The sequence below is a fragment of the Balaenoptera physalus genome (assembly GCF_965194825.1).
Source record: "Balaenoptera physalus genome assembly, chromosome: 9".
NCBI classification, from domain to species: Eukaryota; Metazoa; Chordata; class Mammalia; order Artiodactyla; family Balaenopteridae; genus Balaenoptera; species Balaenoptera physalus.
Window position 1 is genome coordinate 103904432 of NC_138888.1, and position 27583 is coordinate 103932014.

The window sequence follows — 27583 nt, forward strand, 5'->3', positions numbered from 1 at the left end:
AGTAATTGGGTCCTGGCCACCACCACCACTATCAGCATCTTTAACCAGGGCAGCTTTGCTTCATTCTTTTTTTTTCTTTATTATTCATAAGATTTTCTGCTTTATTCTTTATAAGAAGGCTCCATTTGAATAAAGAATTCCCTGGCTGAAAAGAAAAGAAAAATGAAATTAAGAAAGGGAATATAAAGAGAAAATTTAAAAAGCTATATAAAAAATCACAAAGTCAAAGCCAGTGAGCAAGGCAAAATTGTGAGGGAATTCCAAATAAAGCTAAGAAATGTGATTTGTCCAAAATTCCCTAAACTGAAAACCAACAGGTTAAAAAGAAAAAAAAAAAAAAACTAGATATTTTATGTGACAATGACACACAATTCCCCAATCATCACACAAAGCAACCTTAAATTCTGCTTCTAGATTCTGCCATCATTCTTCCTAAAGGCATCACTCCCCTTTACCCAAAGAAGAAACAAAACCAGTTGCATCTTAAACAAATTATTTTAAACATTTTTTTATGCAATATGTCCTATAACACAAATTAATTTTTTTTTGGTTTAAGTTTAAAGTAATTTTTAGTTGGATAATTTAACTGGTTAAGTAAATGTACCAAACCAATCTAAATAAAACAAAAAATCAAACCTAAAAAAATGTAAAAGAGGTTTATGCAGAGATATCTAGCTGACCTCAAATATTTTTGGTCCATATCACACTGTAGAGTTGATTATAGGGAGAAGCAACCCAGAAAGAGCATAAGTAATCCTGACCAAGAGCATGTAAGCAGAAATGGTATGTGACATCTCTGTGACGGGAAGATTAAATGCCTTGTATACATTCCCCACCTATCTTTCTCTTGTTTAGTTAGCATGGAAGCCATACGTAGAGCATGATAGTCATACAGCATGATAAGTTGAAAAGAGTCTACATCACTGAGTCATAGCTTGGAGGAAAGCTGCCCAGAAGAGCCACTCAACCAGCAACATCTACAATGGATTTTTCCATGAGTGAAAAAAAAACTTGTATTTAGCAACTAAGATTTTGAAATTGCATTTAAGCATCAAGTGTTATGATTTTTACTTCTTTCATTCATTAAGAAAGAGTTCATGGGAGGAACCAAGATGGTGGAGTAGAAGGATGTGTTCTCACTCCCTCTTGCGAGAACACCAGAATCACAACTAGCTACTGGACAATCATCGACAGGAAGACACTGGAACTCACCAAAAATGATACCCCACATCCAAAGACAAAGCAGAAGCCACAATGAGATGGTAGGAGGGGCACAATCACAGTAAAATCAAATCCCATAACTGGTGGGTGGGTGACTCACAGACTGGCGAACACTTATACCAAAGAAGTCCACCCACTGGAGTGCAGGTTCTGAGCCCCACCTCAGGCTTCCCAACCTGGGGGTCCTGCAATGGGAGGAGGAATTCCTAGGGAATCAGACTTTGAAGCCTAGTGGGAATCGATTGCAGGACTCCGACGGGACTGGGGGAAACAGAGACCCCACTCTTGGAGGGTACACACAAAGTAGTGTGAGCATTGGGACCCAGGGGAAGGAGCAGTGACCCCAGTGGACACTGAACCAGAACTACCTGCTAGTGCTGCAGGGTATCCTGCAGAGGTGATGGGTGGCTCTGTTTCACCGTGGGGACAAGCAAACTGGCAGCAGAAGTTCTGGGAAGTACATCTTGGCATGAGCCTTCCCAGAGTCTGTCATTAGCCCCACCAAAGAGCCCAGGTAGGCTCCAGTGTTGGGTTGCCCAAGGCAAAACAAACAAAAAGGAGGGAACCCAGCCTCACCCATCAACACTCAAGTGGATTAAAGTTTTACTGAGCTCTGGCCACCACAGCAACAGTCAGCTCTACCCACCACGAGAGCCTCCCATCAAGCCTGTTAGATAGCCTCAACCACCAGAGGGCAGACAGCAGAGGCAAGAAAAACTACAATCCTGCAGCCTGTGAAATAAAAATCACATTCACAGAAAGATACACAAGATGAAAAGGCAGAGGGCTATATACCAGATGAAGGAACAAGAAAAAGCCCAGAAAAACAACTAAATGAAGTGGAGATAGGCGACCTTCCAGAAAAAGTATTCAGAATAATGATAGTGAAGATGATCCAGGACCTCGGAATAAGAATGGAGGCAAAGATCGAGAAGATGCAAGAAATGTTTAACAAAGACTAGAAGAATTAAAGAACGAAAAAACAGAGATGAACAATAAAATAACTGAAATGATAACTACACTAGAAGGAATCAATAGCAGAATAACTGAGGCAGAAGAAGGGATAAGTGACCTGGAAGACAGAATGGTGGAATTCACTGCTGCGGAACAGACTAAAGAAAAAAGAATGAAAAGAAATGAAGACAACCTAAGAGATCTCTGGGACAACATTAAACGCAACAACATTTACATTATAGGGGTCCCAGAAGGAGAAGAGAGAGAGAAAGGATCAGAGAAAATATTTGAAGAGATTATAGTGGAAAACTTCCCTAACATGGGAAAGGAAATAGCCACCGATGTCCAGGTAGCACAGAGAGTCCCATACAGGATAAACCCAAGGAGAAACACGCCGAGACACATAGTAATCAAATTGGTAAAAATTAAAGACAAAGAAAAATTATTGAAAGCAGCAAGGGAAAAATGATAAATAACATACAAGGGAACCCCCATAAGGTTAACAGTTGCTTTCTCAGCAGAAACTCTACAAGCCAGAAGGGAGGGGCATGATATACTTAAAGTGATGAAAGGGAAAAACCTACAACCAAGATTACTCTACCTAGCAAGAATCTCATTAAGATTCAATGGAGAAATCAAAAGCTTTACAGACAAGCAAAAGCTAAGAGAATTCAGCACCACCAAACCACCTCTACAACAAATGCTAAAGGAACTTCTCTAAGTGAGAAACACAAGAGAAGAAAAGGACTTAAAAAAACAAACCCAAAACAATAAAGAAAATGGTCATAGGAACATACATATCGATAATTACCTTAAACGTGAATGGATTAAATGCTCCAACCAAAAGACACAGGCTTGCTGAACGGATACAAAAACAAGACCCATATATATGCTGTCTACAAGAGACCCATTTCAGACCTAGGGACACATACAGACTGAAAGTGAGGGGATGGAAAAAGATATTCCATGCAAATGGAAATCAAAAGAAAGTTGGAGTAGCTATACTCATATCAGATAAAATAGATGTTAAAATAAAGAATGTTAAAAGAGACAAGGAAGGACACTACATAATGATCAAGGGATCAATCCAAGAAGAAGATATAACAATTATAAATATATATGCACCCAACATAGGAACACCTCAATACATAAGGCAACTGCTAACAGCTATAAAAGAGGAAATCAACAGTAACACAATAATAGTGGGGGACTTTAACACCTCACTTACACCAATGGACAGATCATCCAAAATGAAAATAAATAAAGAAACAGAAGTTTTAAATGACACAGTAGACCAGATATATTTAATTGATATTTATAGGACATTCCATCCAAAAACAGCAGATTACACTTTCTTCTCAAGTGCACACGGAACATACTCCAGGATAGATCACATCTTGGGTCACAAATCAAGCCTCAGTAAATTTAAGAAAATTGAAAGCATATCAAGCATCTTTTCTGACCAAAAGGCTATGAGATTAGAAATGAATTACAGGGAAAAAAAAGTAAAAAACACAAACACATGGAGGCTAAACAATACATTACTAAATAACCAAGAGATCACTGAAGAAATCAAAGAGGAAATCAAAAAATCCCTAGAGACAAATGACAATGAAAACACGACGATCCAAAACCTATGGGATACAGCAAAAGCAGCTCTAAGAGGGAAGTTTATAGCTATACAAGCCTACCTAAAGAAACAAGAAAAATCTCAAGCAAACAATCTAAACTTACACCTAAAGGAACTAGAGAAAGAAGAAAAAACAAAACCCAAAGTTAGCAGAAGTAATCATAAAGATCAGAGCGAAATAAATGAAATAGAAACAAATAAAACAATAGCAAAGATCAATAAAACTAAAAGTTGTTTTTTTGAGAAGATAAACAAACTTGATTAACCATTAGCCAGACTCATAAGAAAAAGAGGGAGAGGACTCAAATCAATAAAATTAGAAATGGAAAAGGAGAAGTTACAACAGACACCACAGAAATACAAAGCATCCTAAGAGACTACTACAAGAAACTCTATGCCAGTAAAATGGACAACCTGGAAGAAATGGACAAATTCTTAGAAAGGTATAACCTTCCAAGGCTGAATGAGGAAGAAACAGAAAATATGAACAGACCAATCACAAGTAATGAAATTGAAACTGTGATTAAAAATCTTCCAACAAACAAAAGTCCAGGACCAGATGGCTTCACAGGTGAATTCTATCAAACATTTAGAGAAGAGCTAACACCCATCCTTCTCAAACTCTTCCAAAAAATTGCAGAGGAATTCCCAAACTCATTCTATGAGGCCACCATCACCCTGATACCAAAACCAGACAAAGATACTACAAAAAAAGAAAATTACAGACCAATATCACTGATGAATATAGATGTAAAAATCCTCAACAAATAACTAGCAAACAGAATCCAACAACAAATTAAAAGGATCATACACCACGATCAAGTGGGATTTATCCCAGGGATGCAAGGATTCTTTAATATATGCAAATCACTCAATGTGATACACCATATTAACAAAATGAAGAATAAACACCATATGATCATCTCAATAGATGCAGAAAAAGCTTTTGACAAAATTCAACACCCATTTATGATAAAAACTCTCCAGAAAGCAGGCGTAGAGGGAACCTACCTCAACATAATAAAGGCCATATACAACAAACCAACAGCAAACACCATTCTCAATGGTGAAAAATTGAAAGCATTTCTTCTAAGATCAGGAACGAGACAATGATGTCTACCCTCACCACTATTATTCAACATAGTTTTGGAAGTCCTAGCCATGGCAATCAGAGAAGAAAAAGAAATAAAAGGAATACAAATTGGAAAAGAAGAAGTAAAATTGTCACTGTTTGCAGATGACATAACACTATACATAGAGAATCCTAAAAATGCCACCAGAAAACTACTAGAGCTAATCAATGAATTTGGTAAGGTAACAGGATGCAAAACTAATACACAGAAATCTCTTGCATTCCTATACACTAATGATGAAAAATCTGAAAGAGAAATTATGGAAACACTCCCATTTACCACTGCAACAAAAATAATAAAATACCTAGGAATAAACTTACCTAGGAAGACAAAAAACCTGTATGCAGAAAACTATAAGACACTGATGAAAGAAATTAAAGATGATACCAACAGATGGAGAGATATACCATGTTCTTGGATTGGAAGAATCAATGTTGTGAAAATGACTATACTACCCAAAGCAATCTACAGATTCAATGCAACCCCTATTAAATTACCAATGGCATTTTTTACAGAACTAGAACAAATCATCTTAAAATTTGTATGGAGACACAAAAGACCCCGAATAGCTAAAGCAGTCTTGAGGCAAAAAACGGAGCTGGAGGAATCAGACTCCCTGACTTCAGACTGTACTACAAAGCTACAGTAATCAAGACAATATGGTACTGGTGCATAAATATAAACATTGATCAATGGAACAAGATAAAAAGCTCAGAGATAAACCCATGCACCTATGGTAAACTAATCTATGACAAGGGAGGCAAAGATATACAATGGAGAAAAGTCAGTCTCTTCAATAAGTGATGCTGAGAAAACTGGACAGCTACATGTAAAAGAATGAAATTAGAATACTCCCTAACACCATACACAAAAATAAACTCAAAATGGATTTGAGACCTAAATGTAAGACTGGACACTATAAAACCCTTAGAGGAAAACATAGGAAGAACACTCTTTGACATAAATCACAGCAAGATCTTTTTTGACCCACCTCCTAGAGTCATGGAAATAAAAACAAAAATAAACAAATGGGACCTAATGAAACTTCAAAGCTTTTGCACAGCACAGGAAACCATAAACAAGTCGAAAAGACAACACTCAGAATGGGAGAAAATATTTGCAAACGAATCAACGGACAAAGGATTAATCTCCAAAACATATAAACAGCTCATGCAGCTCAGTATTAAAGAAACAAACAACCCAATACAAAAATGGGCAGAAGACCTAAATAGACATTTCTCCAAAGAAGACATACAGATGGCCAAGAGGCACATGAAAAGATGCTCAACATCACTAATTATTAAAGAAATGCAAATCAAAACTACAATGAGGTATCACCTCATACCAGTTAGAATGGGCATCATCAGAAAATCTACAAACAACAAATGCTGGAGAGGGTGTGGAGAAAAGGGAACCCTCTTGCACTGTTGGTGGGAATGTAAATTGATACAGCCACTATGGAGAACAGTATGGAGGTTCCTTAAAAAACTAAAAATAGAATTACCATATGATCCAGCAATCCCACTACTGGGCATATACCCAGAGAAAACCGTAATTCAAAAAGACAATGCACCCCAATGTTCGTTTCAGCACTATTTACAATAGCCAGGTCATGGAAGCAACCTAAATACCCATCAACAGACGAATGGATAAAGAATTGAGGTACATATATACAATGGAATATTACTCAGCCATAAAAAGGAACGAAATTGAGTCATTTATTGAAACGTGGACAGATCTAGAGACTGTCATATAGAGTGAAGTAAGTCAGAAAGAGAAAAACAAATATCGTATATTAACGCATGTATGTGGAACCTAGAAAAATGGTACAGATGAGCCAGTTTGCAGGGCAGAAGTTGAGACACAGATGTAGAGGACAGACGTATGGACACCAAGGAGGGAAAAGCGCAGTGGGGTGGGAATGTTGGTGTGCTGAATTGGGCGATTGGGATTGACATGTATACACTGATGTGTATAAAATTGATGACTGATAAGAACCTGCAGTACAAACAAACAAACAACCAAAAAAAAAAAAAAACAACTAATACTAAACTTTCTTTGGGTTATTTGTATGGAAATATGTTAATATAAATATTTCAGACATTAAAAAAAAAAAAGAAGAAGAGCCAGTATTTGGCAAGAAAATAGAAAAGACAGATATAAAATGGGCTGAGACTTAATTCCTATACACAGAGAAGATGAAATTCTGTAAGTTTTCTTTTTTACCCAAACCCTGGGAACTTTGAGGACATTTCTGCTATATTATTTGTTCATGTGTTTGTACATAATAGGTAGATGTAATCTGAGACTTTAAATGAGAAATTGGGATAAAATTGATAATTTCTTTGTAATTGTGTATGTCTTCAATTAAAAAAATGGGCATTCTGTTAAATTGAGTAAACTGTATAGTTTGAAGCTCTCTATATATTTTTATAAAGTTTTAAATCACAAAAAAAGTTATAAAGATACACAGTCTATAGTAAATATTCACAAATGATTGTTGCTGCTGTGTTTACTATTCTATTAAAGGTGTAAAATCCATAAAACAGTTTAAGTTCAAAGTTAAACATGAATTTTTACCTTTCTATTTATGTCTCTGCTATTCACACTTGTGGTTAATGAATCAGAGACTGTGGCATCACTAGTTAAAAATGTGCTTGTTAAAAAAATAGAACTCAGGCCCACCAGATCTATTGAATCACAATCTGCACTTTTACAATCTCCCCAGTGTACTTGTGTACCCATGAATAATTGAAAGGTACATTTCTACCTCAACATGTCTTTTCTGTCTGAGAAATACACACATTTTATCCAGTTTGATGTAAATAAAACACTCAAAAATGCAAAAAAAGAAAAAAAAAAAAGAAAATATCCTGTTTGAGCAATAAATAGAAAAAGAAAATTAGAAAAAAATCAACAGAGCCTCAGTGACATTTGGGACACCATGAAGCCTATAAATATACTCATAATGGCAGTCTCAGGAGGAGAGGAGAGAAAGAAAAGGGCAGAAAGAATAAACAAATGATGGCTGAAAACTTCCCAACTTTGATTAAAAAATAAATAAATAAAATAAAAAATATTAATCTCTATATCCAAGAAACTCAACGAATTCCAAGTAGGTTCCACACCTACACATATCATAATCAAACTTTCAAAAGACAAAGACAACGAGAGAATCTTTAAAGTAGCAAGAAAATAACTCCTCATGTACAAGAGAGTCTCATGGATTAACAGCTGACTTCTCATCAGAAAACATGGAGGCCAAAAGGCAGTGAGATAACATAGTCAAGGTGAAGAAAGAAGAAGACTGTCATTCAAGAATTCTATATCCGTCTGCAAAAAACAAAGGAGAAACAGGTGATGAAGGAAAAAAAGAAGAAATTAAGATAGTCCCAAATACAAAACTGAGAAAATTCATTCCTAGAAGATCTGTTCTACAAAAAAAATACTAAAGGGAGAACGTCAGTTAAAATCAAAGAACCATATATATGACAAGTAACCCATATCTACACAAACAATAAAGAGCACTGGTAAAGGTAACAACATGGGTAAATAGAAAAGACAGCATAAATGTATTTTTGTTCTTAACTCTTTTTTCTTCTATGTGATTTAAAAGACAACTGCATAAAGCATTAATTATAAAACTGTGTTCATGAACTTATAATTTACAAAGAAGTGTGCACTTAGCCACTATGCAATAACATACATGCTAACCTTCTGTCAAAATCCCTATCATGTTGCAGCTAAGTCATTCAGGAAATGATAAAAAAAATTATTCAATCCAGAAACTTTGTATACTTCCTAAAGTTTTATTAGGCAAACCCTCATTAAAAATATAGAGACTGTGAATGAGTTTAAGAGTTAAGTTTTTCCAGCTTCTGCACAACAAAAGAAGCAATCAACAAAATGAAAAGGCAACCTACAGAGTAGAAGATATTTGCAAACCATTTATCTGATAAGTGGTTAATATCCAAGATATATCAGGAATGCATACAACTCAATAGCAAAAATCATCATCAACATCATCATCCAATTAAAAAATGGTCAGAGGGACTGAACAGATATTTTTGCAAAGAAGAAGATATACAGATAGCCAGCAGGTCCATGAAAAGGTGCTCTACATGACTAATCATCAAGGAAATGCAAATCAAAACCACAGTAAGATATCACCTCACACTTGTTAAAATGGTTATTATCATAAAGACAAGACATAACAAATGCTAGTGAGGATGTTGAGAAAACGGAACCCATGTATTCTTCAGAAGATATGTCTCTGTTTCAAAAAGAACATCTAGAATTGGGTTTTCATTTACTAATAATCAAGACCTTAAATTTCAGCTATTAACCCAATTAACTCATGGAAGTTGAATTAATGCTATACTAAATTATGGTACTCTAAAATAGCAAAATTGCACACCAGTGATATTCATATTGTTTGAAATAATAATGTTAATGACTTTCAGGGAGTTAAAAATCACATATCAAATGCTTATTCTGGTAGGGCATTATAAACCCCAATTCATAGTTAATGGGAAACTGCCAAAATGAAAATTTTAAATAATAAATTTATATTCTAAAGCAAAAAAAAAAAAAGAAAGAAAGAGTTCAACAAATTTCAGAAAGACAATCGAAGAGAGATGTTAGTTTCTATATATTGTTTGTGAGCATTGGTGAGAAGTGCTTCAAAGAACTTGAGGAAGATGCATGTTATTAAAAATGTATGATACCCAAAATTAATAATTCACTGGGAGCTCATGATAAATGAGGCAGATTTTAAATTTACAGGTTTTCAATGAGGACTCAACAAGGGTGTGTGTGTGTGTGTGTGTGTGTGTGTGTAAAAGACAGAGAGACAGACTTCAGGATGAATGAATAAATTAATGCATAGTGAAAAGGCGGATTTGGAGACACTTATGAAACAAAATTCTGAGAGAAAGTTAAGTAAAAAGATACCAGAGGGATACAGAGACAGGAAGAAAAATTGAGAAAGTCATAAAAGACAAAGCAAGAAATAATGGAATTGAAAATAAAACTGGATAGTTAGGATTTTAGGCTTAAGGACATGGCCATTTCTTTTTAATATTTTGAGAATTGGGAATGTTGTGTTCCTTAGGGAAATATATTCAAATTCAATGTCTTTTTCTCTTAAATGAAGAATGAAAGTGTGTGTCTTCACCTTGCTAATATTCTATAGCTTCTGACTTGTGAAACTTCTAAATACACACACATAATTTTAACCAAGGAATGGCATTTGCCATGATAAAACAGTTCTTGAAGTCCTGTATTATTTTTCTCACTAACTTAAATAAGTTTAACACATTATAATGTACAAAGCTCCAGTCAGAAAATAAGTATTACCTCTCTACATTTTTCTTAGGCTTTCTGGAGTTATTGCATTTCAGCACCTCTTATGACAGCAAGCAGAAAAAACAAGCTTAAGATTTCATTTTGGAAATTCAAAAATAAAGATTTTTATCATTCACCATTTATTTCTATAGTAAGAATAAAATATCATCACACTTCCTAGATGAAAATTCAAAGAGTGGCACTAAAGAAGACCTATGATCAAGTGACTGACAGTGTAACTATCCTGACTGAGCAAGATTTAGACGTGTGCCATTGTAATTCATATTCAGAAATGGCAGAGTTGATAGAGTTTCTATCCTTAAGTGAAAAGGTACTGTTGTGAGCAGAGACACTTCCACTCCTAAGCTATTGAATTATTTCCTAAATTTTCTAAATCATTTCTGCCCTGAATTCCTTCAAGTTCTAAGCTTCCAATTCCCCAAACTATATTACTATCATCTTAGCTTGGGTTCCCCAGAAGCAGGCCCTGAGACAAAGCTTCTACTAGAAGTAGTTTATGTGGAAGCTGAAGAATAAACCAATAAGGGCACAGGAAATGAGACAAGGAAAGAACTAACATAGATTCATTATCAAGCCAGTCATATTGGGAAAAAATCAGACACAGAGTCATGTCACTGAGGGGCAAATAGAGAGATGCTTAAACACTAGCTCCTGTGAATTATCATTTGAAGGTTGAACTTGAGCATTTCAGTCTGTTTCGTGTGTGAGAAAGTGACTTCCAGCAAGAAAGCTCTCAAAGAGATAATGGGACTAGAAGTTGGGGGTGAGGTCACTGTCCCCTGATTTTTTAGGCTAAGGGGACATCATGTGCACCTTAATAAATTCTTCCAAACCTAAGATGTCTTTTCAAAAGTTACTTTCATAATAGCACTGTTTTAAGACGGAATGCTTTCAATTTCCTTGCAACTATTTTAGGAGATACTACAGAGTGGTATGGAGGATAATGGCTGACATTTCTCAATTTTGGTGGTTCCATAAAGTTACTTCAAAGGATAGCCTATAGCTATGAAAGAAAATGTGCAGGATTTGAATCATCCATCTTCTCAAGCGGGTTACAGAACAGATCTAACAGGTAAAGCTGTTTATTCATAGAATATAACATCAAGTGCTTTAGAAGTTTTTATTGAAGAGATGGGTGAGTTGATGCATGAGAAAATGGTGGCACTTTAATCAGAGCTATGAAAATCCTGATGATGTTGGAAGTGAGGTGGAGGGGAATGATGTGTACCATTTATTAACTCCATGCCTTTGTGGTATGATTCACTTACCTTTAAGAAAACTTTCACAGGATTCTAATTAGGATTAAACATTAAAATATTAAATATATGGGAAATTACCATACTGCATAATTATTTTATAACCATTCTTTCATCATAAGTCATTTATTTCCAAATATAAATATAAATGGAATTTTGCCATTCCACGATTGAGCCCAGATAACAAGTTTTATTTGTTTATAAGTATTTTAGTTAGAGGAAAAAAATGTGCCTTTACTTTTAAAATATGAAACAAACATGTTTAGGTACAAATGAGTCTAAGGTAGAAGATGATAAATCTTGATTTCTCCATGATTCTGAAGAGATTTCAATGGATGTACCTCATATGCCCATCAATGACCCTGAACCCTCTTCCCTGGGAACCCCATTAACAACTCCAGGTGAGGCTTAGGAACCTGGCTTGTCTTTGCTCCGTGCTGTTCTGTCAGCAGTGCCAGAATAATTGCTGTTAGAGAACTAGGAGTATTTTCACCATTTGGCAAGAAGCTCAGCTGCATTGGTTAAGAAGAAGATAAACAGGTGTTTTCATGCTAAACTGCATTTTTACTGCCATATAGTTATTCATGCTGCAGGGTACCACTGAGAAAGGCAGGGAAGTAATCTATGCAGATGCGCTGCAGGGTTTCAATTCTTAAGTAACAGGTGCTTCAGAATCTAGACATAATTATCTCAGAAGAAGCCAAGAGACACTGAACTGTCTAAGGACTGGTACAAATGGGTAAGTTCCTGCAAGTTGAAATAATACAAAGAGAAATTAGAGCATGTAGGATCATTAGCAGAATATTTAATTAGACACCACCTTAATCAGATATTTCTATAAGCATATGGAAGACTGAGATGAAGAGATGGAAGATTAAAGTTTCAAATTGGCAAAAAGCATAAAAAAACTAAAGTAACTTTTTTAACTGGCCGTGGTACTCTTGCCCCAGGATATTTCTCATAGGGTAGACAGTGGTCGGACTTGGTACAGTCATCAAATTGAGAACTTTTCCAGTAAAGACCTCAACAAGAGAGGTCAGTGAGGTCTAGAGATAATTGATACCATCTAGGATCTAGATATAAGTATGTTTTATCGGCAGTGGGAGAGAAGACTTTCACTTGTTTCCAGAAATTATTAGAGAAGTTTTCTTAATTGAATGCAGGTGTTTTCTCTGTTTAATATATTTTTTATTCATTTACTCAACAATTTATTATTGAGTACCAATGATATACCCGTCTCTAGGAATAAAAGAAACACACCATCCATCCATGCTTTTTGTGGGCTGATGTCAGGACATTATGAGGAAAGAAAGCCATTAAAGTAGTTACTTGTTAGTTTAATAAGTCCAGTTGTGATTAAAATGCCAAAACACAGGCACAGAGTACATGAAAACTCTCAGCAAAAGGCCTATGCTAATTTCTGTGTTTCTAGAAGTCTTCCACGAAAATATATTTCAACTAACATTTAAATCACCTGAGGGATGATGGTTGGTTGGTGAGGTGAAGGGGAATGTATAGAAACTACATCATGTTCAAAGTGCCTGAGAAAGGAAAGTTGGGTACATTTTGAAAACCTAAAGAAGGTAAGTTTGACTACATTACAGTCAACCCAAGATTCCAAATATGGTGAAGGAGGTTGAAGAGATAGGAAGACAGCTTGTAATCCAGCCTTGTAAAGTATGTTAAGATTTTGCATGTTTTCCTAAGGGTAATGAGGAAAACACTGGATAATTTTGACCTGAAACAGTAATTCTTGAGGGATTTCGATTTTGTCCTCAGTAGGCATTTGACAATGACTAGAGATGTCTTTGTCTGATATGGGGAAAGGTGGCTACTAGCATCTGGTAGCTAGAGGAGAGGGCTGTTGCTAAATATCTTGTAATGCACATGACACAGCCCTCACAAAATATTATCTGGCCCCAAATTTTAATAGTGCCAATGTTGAGAAACAGTGACTTCCTAGAGAAATGCACAATTGGATTTAAAATCACACTGTTTGGAAGAGGGTGAACTTAAGGGGAGTGACAGAAGATGTGGATAAACAGTTAGGAAGCTGTTGCAGTGATGCAGGCAAGAGGTACTTGTAACTTGGATTTAATTGGTAAAACGATTGCAGAATTTAAAAAGTGATTAAAAGGGGAGAGCAGACACTCTTGCTGCTTATATACATTATCATGGATTTGTTGGCTCACCATTTTGCTATAAGGCAGCAACCTGGGCCACAGCTCCTCCAGATGCTGCTGGAAATCTCCTTTAACTTCTTCAGTTATTGGGCCAGATTCATATTTACCTCCATGATGTTTACCTAATTTTCCTACTGGTCATTCTCTAATATTATCAAGGTTGGAGATGTGCCAGTGATGAGAGAACAATGTGAGTTCTCATTTATCCTTGTGAACTCACAAGCTCTTGTTCAGTTATTAGACAATACTTACTTTCTATTCATCTTTGATTCCTGACAGCCAACCTTGCTCTGAAGACTTGAAATCAGATGCAAATGAATAGCTTTGTATAAACTATTTAACTACCTCCCCACCTTCCCAAATTGTGTAATGTCAAATTCCTCACACAGTTGTTCTACACTGTTCTTGGTAGTTGTATATTTCTAATCAAATCCCGGCTGATACATTTGGAACCTTTAAATTTAAATCTTTTAAAGGCTGGAGAAAATTTGGAGTTCAACCAAAGACTGAAGGTCTGACTTGTAGTTAGGATACAAGAAGGGTAAACCATTGTGGTAGTGGTAATTGGAAATAGAGATGTCTTCACAAGGACTGAAGCATAGTCTTGAATAAATCAATCTTAGATTTTATCAAAGTCGTCTGTTCCCACCCTAGCTAGTTTCTGGCAAGGAAAATAAATATCTTGGAAGAAGAAAATATCATACAGAATCTCAAATAATCTTACAATTTTAAAATTTGTGTTTGTTCATATCAACATGTCTTGGACCACTTTTGTTCTATTTTAAATTTTGTATTTTATTTTTCTTCAAAAATGTCTTGGTTATTTTTGAGAGTTTCTCTTTCAATAGGAAATGTAGGATGAACTTTCTGATGGGCTAGTTTATTACGATTATTAATGGAATTCCATTAAATTTGTATAGATCAAGTATACATAACTAAATGTATAAGATTATATCTTTATAATGTTATGTCTGTCTATATACTTGGAGCTTTAATATGCACTTCAAAATATATATTTACTTTTACTATATATGTGTAGCACATATTTTTATAGAATATCTCTAGTTATATAGATTTTGCCATTGTGAAGAGGATTTTATTACATTTTGTTACTAGTTATTTTCTAGATTTTAGAATTGCTATTATCTGAATCTGAGGGCAAACGTTGACAGGGTCTTGTTTCTAGGATAATGACAGAGATGAAAATTATTTTAAAATGGTGAACAAAATATAGATCCCTTCTTAAGGCCCAGGGCTGTGTAGATTTCCGCTCACACAGTAAATATGACGAGAAAATAAAAAGTGACTCTCAAACATGGGAATGGGCTATTTCTCCTGGGAGCTTCAGACTTACGGAGACAGCAAACACAAATTATTAGGAGATTTATTTATTAAAATATAGTACCCAGATGTGGATAGTATTATCTTACTTTACTCTTCACCTTATAGAACTTATGTAATCTAAAATATTCTTATCTGAGCAACATGATTTAAGTGAATATTAATTAAAAGATTGTAGCAAGAAACAAACAGAATTCTAAGGAATCAGAAACCATGCCGTTATTGTTCATGGTTATTGCCATGACCAAGGCTATCATTTTATTTATGGGAAGAATTTATGGGAAGAATTAAAGCAAAGAGCTTAAAGATTTAAGACGTCTATAGTTAAAAAGATAATTTATCGTTAAAAAGATAATTTTTTTTTAAAATAAACTTTTTAGCTTGAAGACATGAAGGCTAAAGAATATATAGCACTCTCCAAATATTTGAGGGAAAGTTACTTAGCAAAAAGAATAAATTTATGGAATCAGTAAGATTATTTGGAAGTTATAATGAGGAGGATTTTTGCCAGTGTATATGAAGAATTGTACTTTTTTCTAAAAGCTAGAGTTGTTCTTCACATGATTTAGTTCGTAAGATGCCTAGTATAGAAAGTAAGTACCTTTCACAGATTAAATAGAAAAGGAATTTGTATAGAGGATGATGAGACTAAATTAGTGCTTGCCAACCACTGGCATTAGAGAGATCCTTTAGATTTGAATTGTGGTTTGGGAATCTATTTTTACAATATTTTTAACTGAATATAATGGAGAATCAAGTTTGGATATCATTATTTTAAATGGCCTCTATATTCCAAATAAAAGATTCTATGTTTCAACTTTTAAAGAAAATATAGAAAAGAGCTATTTGTTTTGCTATCATTGCATTAAAAACAAAATCCCAAAACAGTGTCTTAAGAAAAATAAGTATTAATTTAGCTCATGTTTCTTGTTTGAGCCAGATTTTCCTGATCCTTGCTGGGTTCATTCATGACCTGAAATCAGCTGGTTGGTTAGCTTGGGGCAGACTGGTCTACAGCGACCCTACTTACCTATGTAGGACTGGCCTGGCTAGTGAGACAGTGACCACTGGGCCACAAATCTCTCATCTTCCACCAAGCAAGTACCTGGACTTATTCACATGGTAGTTCCAAAAGAGAGAAGGGAATCACTTTAGACCTCTTAAGGCTTAGTTTCAGAATTGGGGTACTGTCACTTCTGCTGTATTTGATTGTTAAAAGCCAACCACAAGACCAGTCTATACTTAGGGAAGTTAAGTAAACTCCATTTCTTCATGGAAAATTGTATAGCAAAGGGTATGATAGCAAAACGTGTAAAGATCTGTGGATATTTGCAACCAATCTATCAAAAAAAAATGAGAATAACCAAAGATACATATAAACTTAGAATACTTATTATAGTGTATCTGTTGTCTCTGCTTTAAAGGAATTGGCTTTGATGCTATTTCATAATTCTATAATTTATGCTGATTCCTGTACTCCTTGGCATGCTTACTTTACCTCTATGTCATAAAAAAATGGATTAGCTGAAATATGACAATATGAATGTAGCTCTGATGCTTGTTGAATTCAGTGCTTAGAAATAAATAGGTAAAGGGTTGTAAGACTTCTTCATCTGAAACTTAAATAAGAAAAATTTTATATAAGCCTGAAAAGAAATTGTCTACATGGTTCTATCTATAGTGTGACAAAATTTGAAAGATTTTTACTTTTATTCTTTTAAGAGAAAAATTGAAAAGTCACTAAATGACAACCATTGCTATTCTATTTCCATGAGTTTATAGATACTGACGTGAGGCTAAAGTAGATTATCACTAACATGAAAAGCATAGTCATGTAAGTTCTGATCCTCATCATTAAAATCGCTGAGGACAGACAATTCTTTTAAGTCATGGATCTGAATGTATATGGTGGTTAGTTATTTTCTCCATCATGATAAATATTTATAAAGTACATACTTGGAACAAATATGCCTGACTTTATATGTTGTTATCATCTTCTACATGCTTCCAGGGAGTACATAGCTAAGAATTATGCTCAATTTTTAAATTTTTTAAAAAAAATCACATATTTTCTGATATATTCAATCTTCTCAGCCTAAACGCTTCATCTTACTTGAGCTAACTTATTTTTTCTTTAGCTTACTGAAACTATTTTTTTGTTGTTGTTGTTTTGCTTTAGATTTAGCTTATTCAAATCATATCTGGAAATACTTGTGTGAACTAAAATATCAAAGGAAAATAATTACAAATTTCTCTGTCACAGTATTTATCTTCACCTATGTGGGAATAATTATTATAGAAATTTTTGCTAGGGATAATGAAGCAAATAATATTTTTGATGAGAAATAGTCCCAGATTTAGATTGTAAAAATAAATTCCCTCAGGCAAGGGCTTAATACCAATTAGTTCAATTAGGTGTCTCATGGAATTCATTATAGTCAATTAATATTTGTTGAATTTATTCTGTATTCATAACACTTTGATGAATACTATAAAAACTTGTACAGTGAACTCAAAGCCTCTATTCTTGAAAGTTTGCTTTGAAACATAGCTATTCATATGTCTATAGTGACTAATCAATATTTTATAGGTTCAAATTTTTAACCTATACATTTATAATTTCTTTCAGATCTTTGGTTTTACTGTGTTGCTATTTCAAGTGTACTAGAATCTACCTTTTATAAACTAATAATTATTCATAAGTGGATCCTAACCACTTCTCCCAAAATTCATATCATCTGGTCTCAAGATTTGGTGCTACTCAAAATTCTTTCCATTCTCTTTTCATATGACTTCTGGCCATGTCAAAGCATGTGGATTAACCTGTCATAGTTCCTCACAGTACCTGTGAAACAGAAATTTGAAGTCTTCATTCTGAAAAAAAAAAATTCTCAAAAACCAGTTTTTAATGTTGTAAACAATTGCATGCAGTCATTTTCCTGTAGTTTTACTAATTGGAATTTACAAGTAAAATATATTGTTTGCACTATTAGCTGACAACTAGTGGTGACACCATAGGAAGAAGCAGTGGAGGTTATTTTTGTGGAGGAGAAATTTATTCCATAATTTTACATAGAGAAGAAATTGAAAGTCAAAAAGTTAGAATAACTATTCTAAATGAAAGAACTAGTATGTGGAAAAGTCACCAGTTTTGGACTCTCTCATCCCAAGACTACATAACATATTTCTTCACATAATTTGTGAGGAGTTACCAAGGAAGTGTTGCTCCTCCAAAAGGCATTAATTTAAATGTATTAACTTGCCTCTCTGATATATAACTCACTGATCTATAAAACAAGTCAGCTGTCATTAGGGACAATAGAAATCCCTAGCTCTCAGAATAGTGGTTTAATCTACTTAAATCTGTCAGAATCCTGGTGAGCATCATATGGTAAGTGGTAGAGTTTTAATACCTAGTTGTTAAGACTCCCTAGCTGCCCATCGATTTCTCTGATGCAGTCAAGAAAAGGGGATGACTGTGTAGTTTATTGACATGGCTCCATATCTTCCATATTTTGATTTTTCACTTGTAAAAACATACAATTATAACTTTATTTTTCATAGTTGCCTATGCATTGATAATAATTATTTGTTTAAAATATCATGTCATTCAGTACATTCCAGTATATTAAGTATATTGACGACTTTTCAAATAAATGTCAATTATTCTATAATCTTAAAATTTAAACTGAAGCCATAATTGTTTTCTATGAATTGATGCAATAACCATGTCAACTTACATTTGCCTATGTATTCGCTGACACAGGAGATGATCAGGACACTTTCTCTGTCCATATCTCTGTCTCTGTCTCTCCCTGACTCTCTGGCTCTCTCTGTCTGTCTATATATCAATCTCATTTTTATAAGTAAAATAAGTAAAATATGTATAAGTATGAGTTTTAGTCTAAAATTTAAAAATATATATATTATGAGTAGTAGCCTAAAATTTAAATATATACATTTTATGAGATTAGATATTCCAATTTCCTTTAAAAAGCTGCTATAAATCTGTTACAACATATCTCCCCCAAAAGTAGAAAATGAAAAAATATTCAAACAACATGTTTTCTTGTTATTTTTGTGTGAAATTCATATAATGGAATTATATGAATGGAATTAAAAAATTTATAGTAATCAGAGTGCCACATCCAACAGACTCTAGGAAGCAGCTCCCACTGTATTTGGGACTATTCCTCAGAAATCTAAACTGTCCTTTTGGATTCCTTCCTACTGCCCAGAGACCAGGGATCTCAGTGTGTGGTCTCTAGACCATTTCAGGGAGTACAAAAGGTAAAGGTATTTTCATAATGATACTGTGACATTGTTTTCCCTTTTGTCTCTGTTGATATTTTTTCTGCTGATTCCAAAACAATGATAGATACAATCACTGGGACCTTATCCTGAATAAAGCAGGGCAACAAATTTTATTCATAGTCCTGTGTTCTTCATACACTCATGCACACACACACACACACACAAATCTTACTGAAAGATGTCCTTGATGCAACAGTGAAAATATTACAGCTATTTAATCTTAGCTCTTTGGTACAAGGGACTACTCTATGTGGCAATAAGGGAAGGACACGTAGAACATTCTGCTGCCTTTCAAATTATAAGGTTTGTCTACAGAAAGGAAGCAGTGTGATTGCTCAAGCTGTGAGCTGAAATAGCCAGTATTTGTCATAGAACACCGTTTATACTTGAAAGAATGTCTGAGTAGTAATTTATAATTATTCAGACTTGAATAATTGTTAGACATTTTTCTCAAAAAGGATCAAAGGGAGACTGTTACTTCAAGGAAATAACTGACAGTATTTTTGACGGGAAATGAGATCTGAGTGTTCAAATAAAAATTAGATTTCTTAAAAACTTGTATCTGCCACTGTGAATTTTACAGTTACCCAGTACTTTAAGACCTTTATGATGAAATAGGTAGTGATATTAGTGAAAGTGATTTTTTGATAAAATACAATGTAATGTGTCAAAAATTGGAATATCTGCATAACTCAGTGAAACATTTCCAAATGATCAAGGCTTGATATTAAAAGATTCTTTATGGATAAGGGTTCATTCAAGTTCAGGACAATAGATTTTTATATAACAAAGTACAAAAACTTTGTCGATATGGCTTGAAATTGCAAATTGCAACGAATGTTCAAGATAACACCACTTGTTGAATTTGAACAGAGAATCGAAGAAGAATATCCACAAGTACCTGAAAATGCTATTAAAATACCCTTTCTTTTTCTGATTACATAAGGTTATGAGGCCAAATTTTCTTCATGTACATTGACCAAAACAAGATAGAACAGTAGATTAAATATAGAAGAAGGTGAAAATCAAGCTGTCTTCTTTTAAACCAGAGATTAAATAGTTTTGCCAAAACATAAAATGATTTCCTTCAGCACATTAATTTTTAAATGGATAATGTACTTATTTTCCATAAAAATTATTTGTGCTAATATGGTTTTATTATTAATTTAAATTGAATTAATAACTAAGGCTATTTTTCAGTCTTAATTCATATGTCAAATATTGAAAGATAAAAATAATATAAACCAAAGTTCTCTCGAGTATAATAATTTTTGTTTAAACTTTTCAATTTTTTAAGTTCACAAAATATTTGTATTGTAATTTTTAATGTTTTAATTTTTAATTCTTACACATTTAAAACCATTTAATATTTAATTTTAATTTCTATTATTTTAAATTTTAATTTATTTTTAAAACTTTATATATTTTAATATTTTAAGTAAAATTTTAAAAACATTTTAAATATTTTATCTTTTTAAGTTTTTGAGCTTTTTAAGTTTGTAATTTATTAACTTTAAACTTTTTCAGTGTACATAAAATTTGCAAAGAGAGAATATAATGTTCTCATATATCACTCTCATAATTTTCTGTAATACCATGTTGTTCATAATTATGGTACAAAGAAATTGATATTTGCTCAGTAGTGTAGACTGAACTGCAGGTATTTATTTTTATTTCTCCAGTTTTGCACTAATGTCTTTTTTTTTTTTTTTTTTTGCTGAAGGAGAGGAAAATATATTTTAACAGAAAATATGTCAGTGGTGTACAGAGATGGGCTTTGTTATTTCTTTATTAGTTATTGACTAACCAATCATGATGGATGGAACATTCTTTCCTTTACAGAATATTACATGGTTAGAGGAACCCATAATTCACAGTTACTTCTGAGGTTTTTTTCTTAAGTAAGTATTCCAAATTTTATCACTCTGTGAAATTTCTTCGATATCACTTTCAAGTCAATTAATCACTAGGAAAACGAAGACAGTTTTATTCTTTTTTCTGGTTTAAAGGCAGTGTTTTTAACAGGCAACTCACAATGATACAAAAACATTTTGTTGACTCTAATCTGAAACTTTGGATTTGTTTGTGAAATGTTTTTTATCTTAGTCAGAAAAATAGATTTCTGAATCATTTAAGATGAAACTGCTTATGACATATGTTAAATACAAGCAGGATAAATGTTATGTCATAAAGTAGACCACTTTCCTTTTTTCCCTCATCTTACCTTAGTTTCCTAGTTGTATCTATGAATACACAGTTAAACACCTATTTATTTCTTTGCTTTTGTCCGTTTTCTGCGAGGCAGACAGAACTGACAAGACTTTGATAAAAGAGATTGAAGAAGACACAAACAAATGGAAAGATATCCTGTGTTCATGGATTATAGGAATTAATATTATTAAAATATTCAGAGTACCAAGAGCCAACTAATGTCCGTTTAAAATTTCTGGGTCAGAATCCAATCCAGGACACCAAGTTACATTTTAATTCTGTATCTAATTAGTCTCTTCCAATCTACAAGCTTATCTTAGAATTTTCTTCTCTTTCACAAACTTGCCAGTTTTGGAGAGTATTTTGCAGAATGTTCCTCAATTTGAGTTTGTCTGATGTTTTCTCAGGATTACGTTGAGGCTATGGATTTTGTGAAGAATAATGCAGAGGCGTGTGTGCCTTCTCAGTACATATATCAAGGGCACATGTCACCAACATGATGATCTTGATCACTATAGTTACAATCTTCCCCTTTTAATACACCTTTCTTAAAAGAGAATCACTAAGTTAAGCCTGGCCTCCAGCGGAGGAAATATGATATCCATCTCTTAGAAATAAGTGAGTCAAATGTCCTGTTTCACATACAATTTCATCACTAATTTTAATATTCTTCAGTGAATCTTACCTGCAGCAACTATGATCATGGTTCTATTGGTGATTTTCTATGTTCTTGATTCTTTAGCATTTGGAATTTTTCTGCAAGGAATATTTGTTCCTTTTTAAAAATTTTATTTATTTATTTATTTAGTAATTTATGTAAAAATCCATTGATTTATGTCTTTTATTTTATCCTTGGGTTTATAATCCAATTCTACTGTTATTCATTATATTCTGTCTTTCGCCATTACGAGTTCTTTCAGGTTGGCTCTTGTGTACCTTTATCATGACCCCATTCTTTTATTATGTGAGCACTTCCTTCATTTCTCTTACTACAAGATGCTTTAGCTTACGTTGTATTTTCCCTGCCCTGGCCCTCGAATCAAACATTTCTCCAAAGAGTTCTAGTCCCTTAGGTTGGAGAATGCCATTGGAAACCAAGACCTGAGTAGTAGTTGTGCTCAGTGTTACTCAGGTGTTAGTACGACTCAGAGATCATTGATTGTTCTTCTGTCAATTCAGATCTGCTATTGAGCTCCTCTAGTAAAATTTCTTTTAAATTGTTGGATTTTTCAATTCTAGAATTTCTATTGGTTCTTTTATATAATTTATATCTCTTTATTGTGATATGTAGTGAGATATATTTGTCACACTTTCCTTTGTTCTTCAAAGGTGTTTTTATTTAGTTCCTTGAGCATATTTATAATGACCAATTTAAATTATTTGTCTTCTAAATCCAATATCCAAGTCCCTTCACAGACAGCTTCTTTCGAATGCTTATTTTCCTTTGTAGGGACAACATTTTTCTGTTTATTTGCAAGTCTCCTAAATTTTTATTTAAACCTAGACATTTTAGATAACATGGGATAGCAGTTCCAGAATCAGATTCCTCAGTGGTTGCTGTTGCTGTTTCTGTTGTTGCTAATGTTGCTGTATGTTTATTTACTTTTCAAGAGTAATTCTCTATAACTTTTATTCCCTGCAGTGTGCAGCCACTAAAGCCTCTGTTGTTGTTTGTTTGTTTTGTTTCATTAATTATTATCCTTGCTTTAGTCCATTTGGGCTGTTAGAACAGCATAAACTGGGTGACATGAACTACAGAAATTTACTTCTCACAGTTATAAAGGTCAGGAAACCCAAGATCGAGGTGCCAGTAGATCTCTGTCTGGTGGAAGCCTGTTTCCTGGTTCACAGGTGTCCTTTCTGCTGGGCCCTCACATGGCAGACGGCAAAGGGAGCTGCCTGGGCTCTCATTTATAAGAGCTCTAATCCCAATCACCAGGGTTCCGCACTCATGACCTAATCACCTCCCAAAGGTCCCACCTCCATTGGGGGGACTACACTGGAGATTAGGTGTCAATATATGAATTTCAAGGTACACAAACTTTCATTCTACACCCTTCATGTTTATTTTAAATCTTGACTTCCTACTAGTTGGACCTGGGTCAGCAGTCAGCATAGCTTAGTGGTCAGCCAATGATTTCCTTAAGTTCCTTTAGACAGTAAGTCTTCTACCCTTAGAAGAGAATCTATGTGCACATGTTAGAAGGGATTACCTTCAACATACAGGTAGTGTTAATGCTGCCTTTTGCTTCCTTTGCTTCTCTTGCTGCTTGTACATTGTTTCTGGAACAGCCAAGGTGAATAACTGTAGCCCTTTCCAGTCTCTCCTGGGCTTGCTTGCAACTTTCTCTATCACCAGGAATGTGACAGAGCTTTTCCAACCCCTCTGTATACTTCCCGTTCCCTAGACATTACTTTTAAATTTCCGACTGTGATCTTGTTTGCCCAAATTAGTATTTTATTGATAGCTTTAGGCAGCTTCTATTACATGTTAAATAATTGCAGCTGATTGTTTTCAGTGCCTGAGGATAAAGGTTTTTTGTTTTTCATTTTTTTTCTTTTTCTCCTGAGCTGAGCTCTGAGTCAGGTCAAACAGTCATCAAACCATGGGGATAAGACTTTTCCTGGGTGCTCCATGTTGGGTCAAATAGTGGCAATATGCTGGTGATGGGACTTTCAGTGGGTTCCATAGGTATGCTCCTTCTGATGGCTGAGAGATTGGTGGGTTTTTGGCCAGAATTCTGTCCTAAAACTCTTCAAATTGAGACCTAGTATTTTTTTCTTGAATAAACATTTTTGTTTGTTAACATTTTGATAATTTCCAGAGTTAAATGTTTGTGAACTACATCTTGAATAAATGCTGTTCTCTGGAATGGAAATTATTGGGTTTTAGTTTCAAATATATTTCTAGTCAAAATCCTAGCCGTTTCCTTTTTTTTTTCTTTTTAATTACAGGATGACTCTAGAATTCATCTGGAAGTAAACTCAAGTGCAACTTGGCACATTTAGATAAAAATATAGACATAAATAATTTTTATAACACTAAATGGTGCAAAAATTAAAACCTTATGATACTGGCAGCAGACTATGTTTTAGTGAATATAACAAATTTGATTGGAATCCAGTTCTTATTAAAATAATCAATCTAAATTACCCATGTTTCTAACAGATAAATTTTTTCTAATGTTTTATAAAAAATTCTTTAGATAAATAATAAATTAGAAATTGGACTATTTTACTATTTTACCTTATGCAACTTTTCTATATACTTTATTACCTCTTAATTATGCCTTGATACAAATATATGTTTTACATTTTAATGTAATACACACACAATATTATGGAACTAAATCTGATATCTTCTCCGTTTATTACTGCCTTCAGTGATTGAATGTTGTTATATTCCAAGTAGTATACTGAATAATGGAGACATAGGATTAAATAAGATGAACAGGATCCCTACCTTTATAGAATTTTCTTATTGGAACAAGACATAGATAAAACAAACTAAATATATGTAGCACAGGGGAAATCAGCATTGCCAACATCAACCAAACACTGAAAATATAAACTTGTTTGCTCTTAGGACACAGGCGACAAATGTTTAAAGCATCGTGATGTTGTCACTTTATCCAGCTAGAGCAAAACAGAACTTAATATGTCATAAGAGATAACATTGAGCAGGGGCAGAATTTGTCACTTCTAGTTCCCCATCTTTCATTAGACATTTAAAGGCTTAACTTCAGAAGACTTCTGATGCGAGGAATAATTTTGATGAAAACCCAAATAAACACTCTGTTGGGTACTCTAATTAAAATAGTATTATAAATATCAATATGGACAAAGATATTGTCTTAAAAAAAGTTGTAAATAGCCTTGAATTTTCCTGCAAAAGATGGAGATGAAGAGGGTTAAGATAATCATACAAGTAGCTCATCTGGACTCTGGAATTAATAAACTGTAACAGGTTAAGAAGTAAAGAGTTATATACACTCTATTTCCATATCTGTGAAATAAATAGCTTCCAGAACTTTGGTCATGTCACTGAACGTCTCTGAGAAGACCTCAGAGAAAAAAGGTAAAACATATTTTAATTGAATTACAGCACACTGTGAGGCTGTCAGGAAAATATATATATGTGTGTATATATTTACATACCTGTATATGTGCCTTATGTTTATATGTATGTATGTGTGTGTGTGTATACACCTATTGAACATGTACAAAAACAGACACACATACACACATTTTAGGGAGCTTTTCCCCACTATTACCTTCTTAATAGTTTATTGAGGATATTATCATTGCTTATTAAAATATTATTGATTCTTCTAGGAGTTGGAAAACGATCATTTGAATAAGCTTTGTGCCATGAAATATGCACTCTGCATATCACACACATATGATTTTTTTTATTGGGGGTATATTGTTTTACAATGTTGTGTTAGTTTCTACTGTACAGTGAAGTGGAGTTCCCTGTGCTATACAGCATGTTCTTATTTGTTATCTATTTTATACATATTAGTGTATATTTGTCAATCTCAGTCTCCCAATTCATCCCAGACCCCCTTTCCTCCCTTGGTGTCCATACATTTGTTCTCTACATCTGTGTCTTTATTTCTGCCTTGCAAACTGGTTCATCTGTACCATTTTTCTAGATTCCACATATATACGTTAATATACGATATTTGTTTTTCTCTTTCTGACTGACTTCACTCTGTATGATGGTCTCTAGTTCCATCCACGTCTCTACAAATGACCTAATTTCATTCCTTTTTATGGCTGAGTAATATTCCATTGTATATATGTACCACATCATCTTTATCCATTCATCTGTCAATGGACATTTAGGTTGTTTCCATGACCTGGCAATTGTATTAGTACTGCAGTGAACATCGGGGTGCATGTGTGTTTTTGAATTACGGTTTTCTCTGGGTATATGCCCTGTAGTGGGATTGCTGGGCCAAATGGTAATTCTATTTTTAGTTTTTTAAGGAACCTCCATACTGTTCTCCATAGTGGCTATATTGATTTACATTCCCACCAACTGTGCAAGAGGGTTCCCTTTTCTCCACACCCTCTCCAGCATTTAATGTTTGTAGATTTTCTGATGATGCCCATTCTAACAAGTGTGAGGTGATACCTCATTGTAGTTTTGATTTGCATTTCTCTAATAAGTAGTGATGTTGAGCATCTTTTCATGTGCTTCTTGGCCATCTGTATATCTTCTTTCGAGAAATCTCTATTTAGGTCTTCTGCCCATTATTGGATTGGGTTGTTTGTTTTTTAGATATTGAGCTACATGAGCTATTTATATATTTTGGAGATTAATCCTTTGTCCTTTGATTTGTTTTGCAAATATTTTCTCCTATTCTGAGGGTTGCCTTTTCATCTTGTTTAGAGTTTCCTTTGCTGTGCAAAAGCTTTTAAGTTTCATTAGGTTCTATTTGTTTATTTTTGTTTTTATTTTTATTACTCTAGGAGGTGGGTCAAAAAAGACCTTACTATGATTTATGTCAGAGTGTTCCTCCTATGTTTTCCTCTAAGAGTTTGATAGTGTCCAGTCTTACATTTAGGTCTTTAATCCATTTTGAGTTTATTTTTGTGTATGGTGTTAGGGAGTGTTCTAATTTCACTCTTTTACATGTAGCTGTCCAATTTTCCCAGCACCACTTATTGAAGATACTGTCTTTTCTCCATTGTACACCCTTGCCTCCTTTGCCATAGATTAGTTGACCATATGTGTGTGAGGTTTTTCTCTGGGTTTTCTATCCTGTTCCATTGATCTATATTTTTGTATTTGTGCCAGTATCATATTGACTGGATTACTGTAGCTTTGTAGTATAGTCTGAAGCCAGGGAGCCTGATTCCTCCAGCTCCATTTTTTTTTTTTTTTCTCAAGATTCATTTGGCTATTTGGGGTCTTTTGTGCCTCCATACAAATTTTAAGATTTTTTGTTCTAGTTCTGTAAA